Consider the following 13,738-nt stretch of genomic DNA (forward strand, 5'->3'; position numbering starts at 1 on the left):
ATTTTCTTTTAATATTTTTTTTTGTATTTTTGGGGGGTGTAGCAGGGGGTGCAAACGCTGATGATTTTTTTTTTATAATTGCACGAGATTATTTTACCCAATAGCAAGTTTTTAAACCACAGGTCTGTCAAAATTAAAGAAAAAGTATAAAAACGACCTACCCTAATGCATATTAAATTTTTAAATAAATAGAAGTTTTATTTTTAATAGTATAGCCGCACCCCACTTGAGAATTTGCGGAACTACAAAATTGAAGAGTTTCAAACTATTCAAAACAGAGCTATGAGAGCGATTTTGAACTGTGATAGATATACATCAATAGACAATATGTTAAATGTTTTAAATATGTTTTCTGTTAAACAAAAGATTTTATAGTGAAGAAATAGTCCATAATTGCAGTGGAGTCATAGGGGGTTAAGGTAAAATGGAAATCCTGCAGTCTCCCTTCACTTATTTATTAAACATTTAGTTATTTAAAATTCCCTACATGTTTCGGACACAGCGGCGTCTATCATCAGGGGATAAAAGGTTTTAAATTGGTATTAGATATATGCCTTAAGGTTTGATTCCATGTCAAAAAAACCCTTTTTTTATTCTACTTTTGAACGATTTCCTACTATTTTGGGTTACAAAATTTTTTGTGTAATATAGAACGCACCTTTAATTTCTATTTATGAAGAGTCTGTAAGGGTTTCTTTTCTGTTTTTTTTTCACAAAAACAAATTAAAATTAAATTTTTTTTTTATTTTTTAAAATTTTAGTCCGTAAAAAAATATTTTTTTTGCAGTTTTAAAATGTGCAAAATGTTTTTTGAAAATTTAAAAGAAATGCCATTTGTAGCATGTTTTTAAAAAAAATTTTAATGCTCTGGATTTAAAAAAAAATCATTTTTGGATATGAAGGAAGCTTTTTAATTTTTATCTTTAAGTTTTTTTATTTTTATTTTTTTTTCATGTTTTGCACATATTTTCGGTATTTTTAAAAAATTGGTATATTTATGTAAAACCATAGAGGTTAATTAGTCCAGGAGCCTCAAATAAAAAATTTTTAAATGGATTAAAAATGAAACTGGCTGGAATAATTTGTACATGTAATTTATAAAAGAATGGATTTTTTGGATCGACTTTTTATTTTTGGAGAATTTATTGCTATTTATGCTTAATAAGGATTATTATTATAAAAAAAATTCTTATTTTCTGAAAGAGGAAAATGCATTAGTTTTATTTTTTTTTAATTATAATTTTTTTTGGATTTTTCAAAATTTTTGATTTACTTCTTAAAGAAGTTCCAAAAAATTTTCAAAAATTAATTAAAACCGCACTTTACTATTTTTCAAATTAGGAGTTGTACTTGTAACTTAAGAGTACTACTTGTAACAGGTTTAAAAAAAAACTTGTCGAATATTTTTTTTATTTACTTTTTTAAGTCCTAAAAAATTTTTTCCACAAAAATAATTCGAAATGCAGTTCTTATTTTTATTATTATTCCGGTCATTCTCCACTAAATTTATTTAAAAACGATCAATCCAACATGTTTTGGACATAGAACATGTCCATCATCAGGGATAACGATTAAGGAGTTCTGTCAAACTTATACATCTAGTGCCTCAGATAAAGGTAAATAGTTAAAACGAATGAAAATAATCAAAAATAACATATTAAAATACATGTAAATAGGACAAAACTTGGTTTTACTAAAACTTAAAACTACATAATTAAAACAATTGGTCCTTTAATGGCTTGCTTTTGTTTTTTGTTTACAAATACTTATTGAACTATTAACTCCACTGCAAGAATGGACTACTTTTTCAATTTTCTTATTTCAGATACAAATGTTATAGAAATAATCTATAGCTCCGCAGCACTTATGTACCAACCACCACTGATACCGTGTATCAGAAAATTATTACGCCTAAAATAAACCTGTTTCTTACATAAACAAATATCTTCATTATATCTTTAACATCAGTTAGTAAAATTGATAATACTTACAATTAATGCTTATTGTTGCTATTTCCTCGCATAAATTAAGACTTTTTTAAAAGGACTGTACAAATGGATGAACTTCAATGAAAAATTTACTTTAAACAACTGGATACAAATTTCCCAAAAAGAAAAACGTAAACAAGATTCAACTAAAATATAAAGAAGCCGAGTCAAAAGACCCTAGCTAATGACTAAACCGACAAAGTTATTTACCAGCTAAAAAAGTCTCAAATGATTGGAAAAAGAGCATAACCATTCCAATGTAAGAAAAGGGACAAAAATACTCAGAAAACTATAGACGCATAACCTTACTAACCTCAGTCATGAAACTATTCACGAAGATCATAGAAACAATAATTAGCAAACATGTAAAAATAACAGAAAAACAAGGATTCAGAAAAAATCCGTCAACCATGGATACTGGGATCTTTATAGTCAGGCAAGTAGTGGAATAGGCCAAATTGAACGACGTGACAGATATTCTTAAGTAAAAACCGTATCCAGATATATCTTTTATTTTTATTTAATTTTTTATTTATTTATAATACATCAATAGTGAAAATACCAATTGTAGCTATCGAAGCTAATTAAATCCAACTCTAAGTCACTAGCATAAATATTAAGAATTTTACATTTTATAGATTGGTGAACCCTTAAATATGTTTTTCCTGGAAAAATTTGAGTTAAACGTTTTTTTTGTCTAGTGCTATCAGTTTGACAAAGAATAGAAGCATTAAAAGTATTTCTGAAGAACTAATTTTAGGAACATATATATATTTTAGGAACATATATTTCAGGAATTTACGTTGCACACTTTCTATAGTTTTAGTTCATATTTTATATTGTGGAGTCCATACCCTGCAACCATACTCCAACACCGGCAACACCAGACTGTCAAACAATCTTAGACAACACTCAACGCTAAAACCCTTAGTGGATCTGACAATACATTTTTTTTTATATACCTTATCGGACAAATCAATAATATAACTGTATATACCAGGTTACAGTCTACTATAACACTCAAATCTTTTAGTTATATTTGATTACATTTTTATTAGGAGTTGAAGACACAGAACCAGACTTTTTTTTTATTAAAAGTAAAATGATTCAAATTACACCAGCCCTCAACTTTTTCTGAATTTCTTTGTAAACTATGACAATCCTTCATTCAACTTGTTTTCATGTATATTTTAAAGTCATCAGCGAAACATAAGGTCATTGAATTATCTACAAAACTAAACAAGGCATTTATACAATTTAAATTAAATCCTAAATTGGACCCTTGCGAAACCCCGGTGCGGTGGTGCTAGTATAAGCATTAGATTTAGCACCCTTGACTTCAACATTTTGCAGCCTATTATATGAAGAGAATTTAATATCTTACTATGACTTACTTTATTAAAAGCCTTCTCCATATCAGAATAAACTGCATTAACCAATTTTCTTTTATTAAAAGCATTATGTACGTATTGGTAAAATGTTATTAGGTTGGTTAATGTTGATTTTTTCGGTAAAAACCCATATTGATATTCGGATATACAATACTTACTCGTAAATACGAGTACCGTAATAGACGTCATAAGACAGCTGAATTATCATACATCTACCCATATATTGATTTTGGATAACAAAGGAAATAAAGACACCTACGGAAATCCGACAAGGTGACTTCTTCAATCAAAATCATATATTGCCGATGACAGCCTAATTGTGACGGAGAATGAACGACTTATAGCGGCTCTATACTCATTTGATGTGGGAGCAAAATTCTTCAACATGCAGGTATCGATCAGAGAAACTTGCCCTGGAAAATAAAACAATAGAACATGTTACATCGTTAAAATACTTAGGCAAAAAAATTACCTGAACCCAAAATAGAACAGATGAAGTAAGAAACCAAGCAAACAAAGTTAGCAGAATCAGGTGGACTTCGGGACATTATCTGGAATAACACCAACATGAGCCAAAAGTCAAAGATTCCAATATACAAAACCTGTGTCCAAATGTGTACGTAACATGAGCCGTCAACACAAGAACAAAAAACACCCTACAGACAACAGAAATGAAAATACTCGGGAAAATCGGAAAAGAGATACAGACATAAAATACGAATTTAAAATGGATAATATCATCAGATGGGGATGCAAATATAGAAGGGACTGAAGAGCCACGTGGACAGGCTGGCAAATATCGCTAGTGATGAGGACCATGGACAAGACACCCCTCCGGCAGATCTCCAAAGAGTTGGATAGGTCATGGACCTTCACATCTCAAGAGAATTCCGTTGGAAAATACAGTCATAAAGCCTACAATATGAGGAATAACAAAAAGAACTGACGAACTATAAATAATTTTTCTAGTTTCTGCCTGACAGTATAGTAGTTAATAATCCTTTACCCAAGTTCTGCAAAGTAACTTTAAAAATGTATTATGAAATATTCGTTTATTAGGAAGACGTTTATTAAAGTACTTCATTCAGTATAATTTCTTACAAAATATAAATAGGCTCCCTTTCTTTATATTGTTTCTCGAATTTTTATCAAGAGTAAGTATTTTTGCTGCCACAATACGTAATCTTCTTGGTCGTATCTTCAATTTCTTTATTGCTTTAATAAATCTTCGTCATATCCGGTCATATTATACTTTATGGACATGCCTTGTGGTGTATACGTTGAATCTTATGCAATTGTTTAAAACACAATAAATAAATAAATAACACAAAAACTTGAAATATCATAAAACATATCTTAAAAAATCTTTTTTAAGCACATGTAATAATTTTAAATTTTTAATTACCCATTTAACAAATGTCAAAATTTAGGAGGTATTAAGGTACAGTGATCGCAAAAAACTTCAGCAAAATTTTCTATTAAAATTTTACGAATACGAATTAATTATAAACAGAAAAAATCCCGAATATGTAAACATACGTATTGGGAGTTAGTGAAAGGGACAACTTCTTAGAATACACATATTTTGTTATAAAAATAAAGTTCAAAATTCAGTCAAAATTAATTGGCGATAAAAGAACTGTGCAGTGTCATTCCGTATTGGTTAAGCAATTAATTGCTCGTAAATAAAAACAAAAGGCAATTCTCTCAGTTAATTTTTAAAAAATTGCCAAAACTCACCTAACCACATAATTAATCATCTACCTATAATAATCCTAACGGGCTTTTCGAAACAATTCGGTTCGCTTCCCATATCACGTCACATACTAATTCATAAAAACAAAATTCGTTTTCATCGTCATCATAATACCTAATAATCCATAAAATTACAAGATTAAAATTAAGCAAGTTCGTTTGCAAATGGTTATTAACAAACCACGACGAAATCTATGTAGCAATCCGCAAGGTCGTTTAGTCAATGACCGGCAATGCCACTTCCTTGAACTCGAAAAAGAGAGCAAAGTAGTCCTCTATATCGCGCTAATGATCGAAAAGAAGACAGAGAATGCGGTGGCTGCAACGAGATAATGTTAAGTTGCAACGCTCTAATAGTTTTCCTCTTTTAGAACTTCAGTACCGGATTATACGGCTAATAAAATTGAAAAGCTGACTAACGCATTTTTGAAGGATGGTTAAAAGAATGTTAGAACAAATAAGTAGTACTCTGACATAAAGTTATACTGCCTATACTTTATTATATTCGTAACAAGTATCAAAAATGTTTAATGTCTTATAATTAGTATGACTGACTTTCATTCTCATAAGCATAAATACTAATATAATAAATGAATAAGCACGAATTCTTCGCTTTAAATCATCAAAATTATTTAGTCTATTTACATAAACTTTGAACTTCAAATAGCCCCATAACAAAAAATCTAATGGGCTTATATCCGATGACCTTGGTGCCAACTCAATCGGTCCTTTTCACCCAATCAATCTGTTGAGGATGAGGAGCTGCCCCATCTTGTTGAAACTATATCTCGTTACTACTTAGTAGTATGACAGTCTCTTGTGGATCAGGGAATAAAAAGCAACTAAACCAGGGATAAGTTGAAACTGTAGAAAGTCCAAGTAGCACTCTTGTTGTGTACGCACCCGGTCTCCAAAATCAATCATCATAAATATTTCAGCTTGTTCTTTCTCAGATAAATGCGTTTTATTAAAAAATAAAGCGTAAAATGACAACTAATATGACAATTATACTAACCAATGCATGACAAACCGTTACGTTAAGTAGATCCTAAAATTGAAGACTGTTCGAAAATAATAAGGTGTACTGTCCTTTTTTTTTTAATTATAGTTGGCATCAAAGTTCGATTCAAAAAACGTGCATGTGACAATACTAATCGATGTGTCCAAAAAATAAAAGAAGTAAAATAGACCTGAGTTTTAAACGAATTTGTTCCTTTTATCGTGAATGCACTGTACATACATATATTTTAGAGCCGTTTTAATACAAAACAAAGTTGCTTTTATAAAATATTTATTGTAATAATAAAATGTAATGTTAACAGCAAAAAAAAACTACGTTTTAGGATATAAAAGTTTAAAAAAATGTGCATCTGATTAATCATCCTCTTTTTCTTCATATTTTAAGCAGATTACAGGTACATCTTTCTGATGTTCTTTGCAGATCGAACTATTGTAAAGAAAATAATAGTTTCTCCTTTTTTTGTCTCTTTTTTGAGGACATATATAGAATTGACCATTTCCTCTTTTATCCCTCTTTGGTTGGGATGCAATTGTTTGTACAGAAGTTGAATCTTCTTCCGAGTGATCTTTGTTTTCAAGCACCAATTCACCCCGCAACTGTTTCGAAACATTAGGAGTGCAAAATCTCTTTTTAATTTGCGGCTTCATTTAATCAGTTTCAAAGCTAAGCTGCTTTAAAAATCGCGCCGTACAACAGTTAGGTTTGGGTTATTCATAGAATAACTGCTATACACAAAATATTAAAGAAGATGGCTAGGAGCCATCGCCTACTATTTCTGGCAACATAATAAGAATCACACATTTGATCTACAGCATCGACCCCAAACTTGTCACACAATTGAGTGATTGGAGTCACACAATCATTGCTCGTTTGCCAGTATTGCCCGGTTAATACTATCATCTTTATGGCTTATTGATAGAAAAGAAAATTTTTTCTTCTTCCTTAGGATAAAAGATATAACCGTGCAGTCTTTATAAAATGCTAACTGGCTACTAAAATCTGGCCTTGCAGTGGTGTCTATGAATTCAATAGGTATTTCCCGTATGTTTTCCTTTACTGTTCCGAGCATAGTGAGAGTGAATTAATTTTTTAATTTTATTGCTAGTAGGAAACTGGAAAATCAATGGCTTATAATTTATTATGATATCTTCCTCTTATAAAGTTTATAAAATGCTTGACAATATCCGAAGGGATTCTGGCTGAGTTCTTGCGCATATTTCGAGGTTCAGAGTATACATGTTACTTGAATCAACCAATGCCAACAGGACCTTCATGCCAGATTTAGCTGATTTTGAAGGTGTATACGGTCTAAAAGAACACCGATCTCTGAAACTTATAAGTGGTTCATAAAGTATGAGCTCAGGGCCAGGTATTACTGATTTCTGGCAGTTTCCTAGGAATATTTCAAAAATATTGCATATTGCCGCCAACGTATCGGTTTTCCTTCACACTTGACTGGCATTGATATCATCAAAGCGTAGACAGCGTAGAAGAAATTTAATCAAATTGTAAGACAATGTGCAGTATATGGCATCCAAAGCAGAACCGTCGGTTATCCAAAAATCTGTTACGTTTTGTCGACCTGATTTACTAACTCCTAGAAGGTAACATATTCCAAATAGAGCTTTTATTTCACATCGATCTATTTCTCTAATGTATATATTTGTAAAATTAATGAGCATTTCCACAATGTTGTTACTGATAAAAATTTTAAAACATTCTAAAATCGTTTTAGCGTTTACATTAATATCTATAGATTCAGGTCTTTATTGGAAAATATTATATGCTTTAGTTCTTATTTTTGGTAAACAGACTCCAACAAGTTACACGGTCTTTTCCAACATAACAGGGAACTTCATTATTTTTGTGCCATCCTATATTTTCATCAACACTATCCTGCTCTTTGTCATCGACTGAATCGGTATTATGAATGCTATTCAAACTAAAATCACCATCATCTTTATCAAGATCTGCTACTTCTTCCTCTTCTAGCTCTTTGTACCATGTCAACCCTCTTTTTATGTACTTGCTCATGTTGAAAAGCTAAAAGTAAAAATTGACATATATTAAATAACAGTTAATGAAAATAAATAAATAACTTATTTAAACAACAAAAACAAAATTCGTAGATCGCGTGGGATGCGTATGTATCTCCACAGATTTAACTAGCTAATATCCAGTTCACATGATAAGGGGTCAAGAAATAAACTTTCCGAATCCTATTTTAGAAGGATGGAGATAAATATTATTTTCTTTTAAGTAAAACAATATAAAAAACCTTTTTTTTGGTTTATTACCATTAATGGTATTTTATAAAGTTAAAACAGTTTATTATTAAAATATATTTATATAACACACAATATTTAATATTGTCTGTAAAAAAATAATTGAAAACCGAAATTACAACTAAATACAATAAAAATTGCATTATCATTTTGTAAAAAATTAAAACTCAACATTGCACTTAAGCCATTAAACGTATAACGAATTTTTTTAATAAAACTAAATTAAAAACTACAATATGCAAATTTAAAACTGCTAACGATAATACCTGTACTGAAAAATAGGACATTTTAATATCAGAGCAGCATTAAAACTCTTAAAATTCATTAAAAAATGCAAAGCTTCTCATGCTCTAGTTTCATAGGTCGATAAAACTATATTTAATATTATAATAAAATCCTCTCCTAAATAACACAATATAAGAAATAAGTTTTAAAAAATTTAAAGTCTTTTCACAGAGTCTATTTCCTGGATTGCTTTAAAATTGGTATATGTAAAGAGAGTAAAATACTTTGCTTACTCCAATGCTCTGACACCTTTCCCCGTTGGCTATTCTATAAGTCGGTGTTTCAGATTCCTTAAGCTTTCGACAAATCTTCTAATTACAATGCCCATCCAAGATTCCAGAATCTATAACAGAAACTAAAATTATATAAACAGGAAACATAGTTTTGGTTGCTTTAGAGTTATCACTCCAGAACTTGCTTCTTCAAAATATCTACTTTGAACTTTCTTCACTCTAAGCATAATCAATTACATAGGCCAATAAAGAATAAATAGAATTGTTCTTATGTTGAGTGGCACTTCCCACATCAGCATGCCGATCTAGGAGCGCCTTGGCTCGTTTTCCTGGTGCTTGCAATTGGAACAGTTCTTGACAGTCACACCCTCTTTCCTACAGCCAAAAGAAAATTTCTTTTGCAAAGCACAACCTATAGCACGATTAACAGGCTTCTTACATCGGTTACAGATGACCTCCCTACTATCAGGATCAGCATTCTCCTTTACTTTCACAGTATTAATGTTATAATTTTCCTCAACATAACTAAATCAAGCTCTAAGATATTACTGGGCTTTGGAGGCTGTGAATAACTTTCTACGGATTCTCTACCCTCTTCAAGTCTCCTGCGCGAAGACCTTAGTTGACTGATGAAAGTGATATCTACCAAAGGTTTTGATTAAAAGGTGTCTAATTCCTTAGAAGTATCTTAAGTTAGGCATTCTCAGACATAGAACAGTTTGGTCTCTTAAAATAACTAGACATGATGGCTAAGTAGATTCTAATGAATCTTTTATCTCAACCTTGAGTTCTCTTTGTCTTCAAGTAGCTTCTCATTATAGTTACATGGTTAAAATTATTCATCTAATAAATTAACAAGCTTGCTTCAAACGGTTACCTCATGTCTATAGGCTACGTAAAATTGATAGGCTTTCCCAAAGAACCAATCTATGCGAGACTTCAATAAAACTTTATAAGGTACATCCCTTGCCATGCTCAGCTCGTCGCACTTTTCAAGGAATGCACTCAAGGAGAGCTTTTTCTTATCTCCTAAGAAGCTGAGATTCCATTTGCTAGGAAGAACCACACTATGCACAACACCTGAACCAGACATGGTTGGAGACAAATTTGTAGCTTCGCGGAAGCTTAAATTAGAGTACTTATAAGTACTGTTTTCTACCGTAAGCAAATTAACAGACTTTGAAGGGCCGGTAAACGGTCTTTCTCTACTGAAGTTTCAGCATTTTTTTCTAGCTTATTCATTAAATTCAGTAGCATTGCCTTCCACTCTGCCTGGGATTTCTTTTTAGCATCCTAGTCTTGAGGTTCCACATGGTCCACTCTTTCCAAGAAAGATGACAGCTTACTTTGGCACTTTATGTATGCTTTATTGAAATTATCGTCCACAAAACTCCCAATTTCCTTGACCAACTCCTTTAACTTGGCTGAAATGACCCCTGCATCCTCTCCATAAGTGTATAGATAATCCGGATATCTCAGAGCATCACTCTTTTTCTTCCTCTTTAAGACCCTAAGACAATGCACAATGATGTGATCTAAAGAGTTCAAGATTTCTTAATTTCGAATTGCCTTATTAAGTCTCTTTGGTAAGGTGAGACATCTAAAGTCTACATATTGTCTAGACATTAGTAAATCTTGTTGCGATAGCTTTTGCAGTTCTCTATTATTTCAACTCTGTAAAATATCAATTTTTCTTGTCCATGGTCGCTATCAATCTGTAAGTTAGATGGCTTTTAGATATTAAATATAGTAGAATTAAAAATAGTTTTCCTCATTCTTTTTAAGTTTTTAATACCTGTGCAAAAGGCAGTCTCCCTTGGAGTGAATGATTGTCAAAATAATTAGAACGATCCAAGCAAGTACGTACATATAACGTAATAATGAATTTAAAGCTAAGCAGCTAACAGGAGTTGATCTTGTAATTGGTTCAGGAACACTTTACGTTTTCTATTAATAATAATAATATAATTAATAATTAGATAGTCAGCACCTCTCTCATTTCTCATTGGCTTCAAACCTGGTGTTACAATTAAATTCTGTTGGTTCTTAATTCCTATTGTTCGAAAGAGCAATATCAATGACAGTTGTTGTTTTTCAAGAACTTCATCTATTAGAATTAAATTATGTTTATCGTTATATGACTCCGGGGCAGACTCTTAATAATTTACCTTATCTTAACAAAAGGTTTAGTTTTTCTGCTATCTCTTGATGGAGTATTCTCCTTACAGTATCATGTCGCTCTGTACATCCGGGTGGTACAAGTATCTGACATACTTTTGTAAAATGCTGGCAAGACTCCGAGGATTCATATCCCTACGTACATCTGTTACACTCTATTGCTTGTCAAACCATGAACAAATTTCAAATTAGTTTAAGGTTATTGCGTCAAAGTGGTTCTATTAAACCTTGATGATTGGCCTTCCAAGTAGTGATTTTTCAATCCATTTTATCCTACTCAGTACTGTTATCGGGAGCTCTCGAAGTTTAAGAGTTGTTGTGTCGTCTGCTTCACATTTAGTTAGATGAATTTTAGATGGTTCAGAGATATCCATCTATGCAGAGATATTCCAACCACGTTTGCACTTTCACTTGTTCGGTTTTCGGTCAACTTAACTGCAAAGATGATCGATTTGACAAGTTACATGATGGAACAGAGAAGCTTTTGCCTGTATTTCAAAGTTGTGAAGATTAACAATTTGTTTGCCAGACAATTTCTCATATCGATAAGATCCTTTCAACGGGGTAGTGCTATTCATTCTGCAGCATATCGATGATAACGTTTGTGTGCTATAATTATAAAAGTTGGTAACCATATAAGTTAAAATTTCCCATACATAATAAAAAATTAAATTGAGCCATGATAAATCTATATTGTTATTTTTGATAGTAAAACCATTGGAAGTTAAATTCAGCTAATGGAAAATGTGTATTCATTGCAAGGCAAAACTGCATTTGACTCAGCGAGTGACATTAGAATATGTTTCTTCAAATTGAAATATATTTAGTATAAAACTATTATTTTATAAAAATTTATATAAACTACGCCTCTCTTACAATAGATTATCCATGCAGATTGTTTTGCATAAATTGCCCGTGGTGTAAAAAGCACCTGTTTGAACATAGCCTCTGTTTACCAGACCGGAAAAAGGGTTATGATCAATAAGGCGTCATAGCGCCATTATAGAAAAGAAAAAACATCTATATCTTAATAAATGGATCAGCCTTACTTGCAGGCCTAATAACTCGTTTTGTCTTAAGGCATATTGGCTGTTCCATTTAAACGTGGCTTCTCACAAATTCTCTTAGTTCAAACCTGTATTAGGTTTGGTTGAAATAACACTAATTAAATAAACTTCTCTATAAGATATGAAATAATAACATTTAACTAGAAAATCAGTTTCAGATGGTTTGCTAAATATTACCTGTTATTAATAAGTGTTTTTAAGACCTATGAACATTGGTTTATTTTCTCTGCCACTTTGAAAAATAAAAGAGCAGTTCCAAGACGTTTACTTTAAGATTTATTATTACAAGATCGCGTTTTAAATTATTCATTGCCGTGTATAATATTATAATTATTTAGATTATCTATGAAATTAAACTTGTTTTGTTTATTTATAGATATTTTATTTTAAAAGCTTGTACAAATTCATAAATCTCTTTTATTTATATATCCTTTAATTTATCTAAACTATTTACGCACTTTTGCCTTTCTGCGTAAAGACTTTTTAATTGCTTCTTTAATTGCGATTAATATAATGTATGTTTCTTTAAGATTCATAAATTTTTTATAAAGTTTCTATGCAAGAGCTTATATTTGCTTTTTTTTTTCATTTTCGCCTTACGAAATCAGGTCACGTTTTTAAGTTGTTTAGGAAAAAAAAAGATTGTACCTATATACTGGTACCACTTTTCACTCTCGGCCTTAGTGGGTATTCATTAAACGTCTTCTTGGCAAATTTAATAGCAACTGGGGAATAAAAAGTGAAATTTTTACTGTACTCTATAGATTGCAGGATAATAAATGTTCAAGCTGAGGTATCTTACTGAATTTTAATTCTCCTTTGTTATAGGAAACTACTTATTTGGTCAATACATAAGTTGGAGATTTTTTTTTTGTTTTTATAGGATGTTCTACTTATTTCTTAATTGATAATAACATAATAACATCTCTGGAAGGTCAGCGAATCTTCCGGAATTATAATCAATCGAGTATAAGGAGCCACGTCGCTGTTGGGAGTCAGTTGACAGTTCAGTCGAAGTTCGGTTTGGAATATTGTCGCAAGATTTAAATCGAATCAAATGTTGCACGAATTTAAAGCCTAGCATTCCTGGATGGACTCTGCGATGGTGAAATGAGGCAGGCCTTACTACTAACATCCATCTAAGCTAGTAGATGCACTAACACGTGCTCTTAAATTCAAAGCTGCATAGAACACGAATAGGAGAGACCAGCCTTGTGTCCGGTGTTGATTGAAAATGATTCCAGAAGAGGACAACTTGAAGGAATCGGTTAAGCAAATCATTAGGAAGATTAATGGAGGATGCCAGAATCGGAAGTTGGAGTGTTGGAAATGTGCCAATGTAGGTCACATGAGAGGGCCCTGTTTAGAAGGCTAGTTCTAGTCCTGCCAATCCGGAAAACTAAATTAGGTCGATACGAAGAGGCGATCGTCGACCTGTATTTAGCAAGCTCCAGCAAATGCAAATACCGTCCAGGTCCCTTGTTGCAGAACCATAGCAACAGTGTTTTTGTCGATGTGGATATAATCCTCCGCAC

At 31.7% G+C, this 13,738-nt stretch overlaps 1 long non-coding RNA gene across 1 annotated transcript in view; it reads right to left on the minus strand.

Annotated features, from left to right (window-relative positions):
* Nucleotides 1-7,765: 7,765 nt before the first annotated feature.
* Nucleotides 7,766-13,738, minus strand: part of LOC126733711 (uncharacterized) — a 45,659-nt gene continuing 39,686 nt past the window's right edge. The window contains exon 2 of the long non-coding RNA XR_007659836.1: nucleotides 7,766-8,198. This is a non-coding gene — a long non-coding RNA (uncharacterized LOC126733711). The remainder of the gene's footprint in view (nucleotides 8,199-13,738) is intronic.

The sequence above is a fragment of the Anthonomus grandis genome, chromosome 3 (assembly GCF_022605725.1).
Source record: "Anthonomus grandis grandis chromosome 3, icAntGran1.3, whole genome shotgun sequence".
Taxonomy (NCBI): domain Eukaryota; kingdom Metazoa; phylum Arthropoda; class Insecta; order Coleoptera; family Curculionidae; genus Anthonomus; species Anthonomus grandis.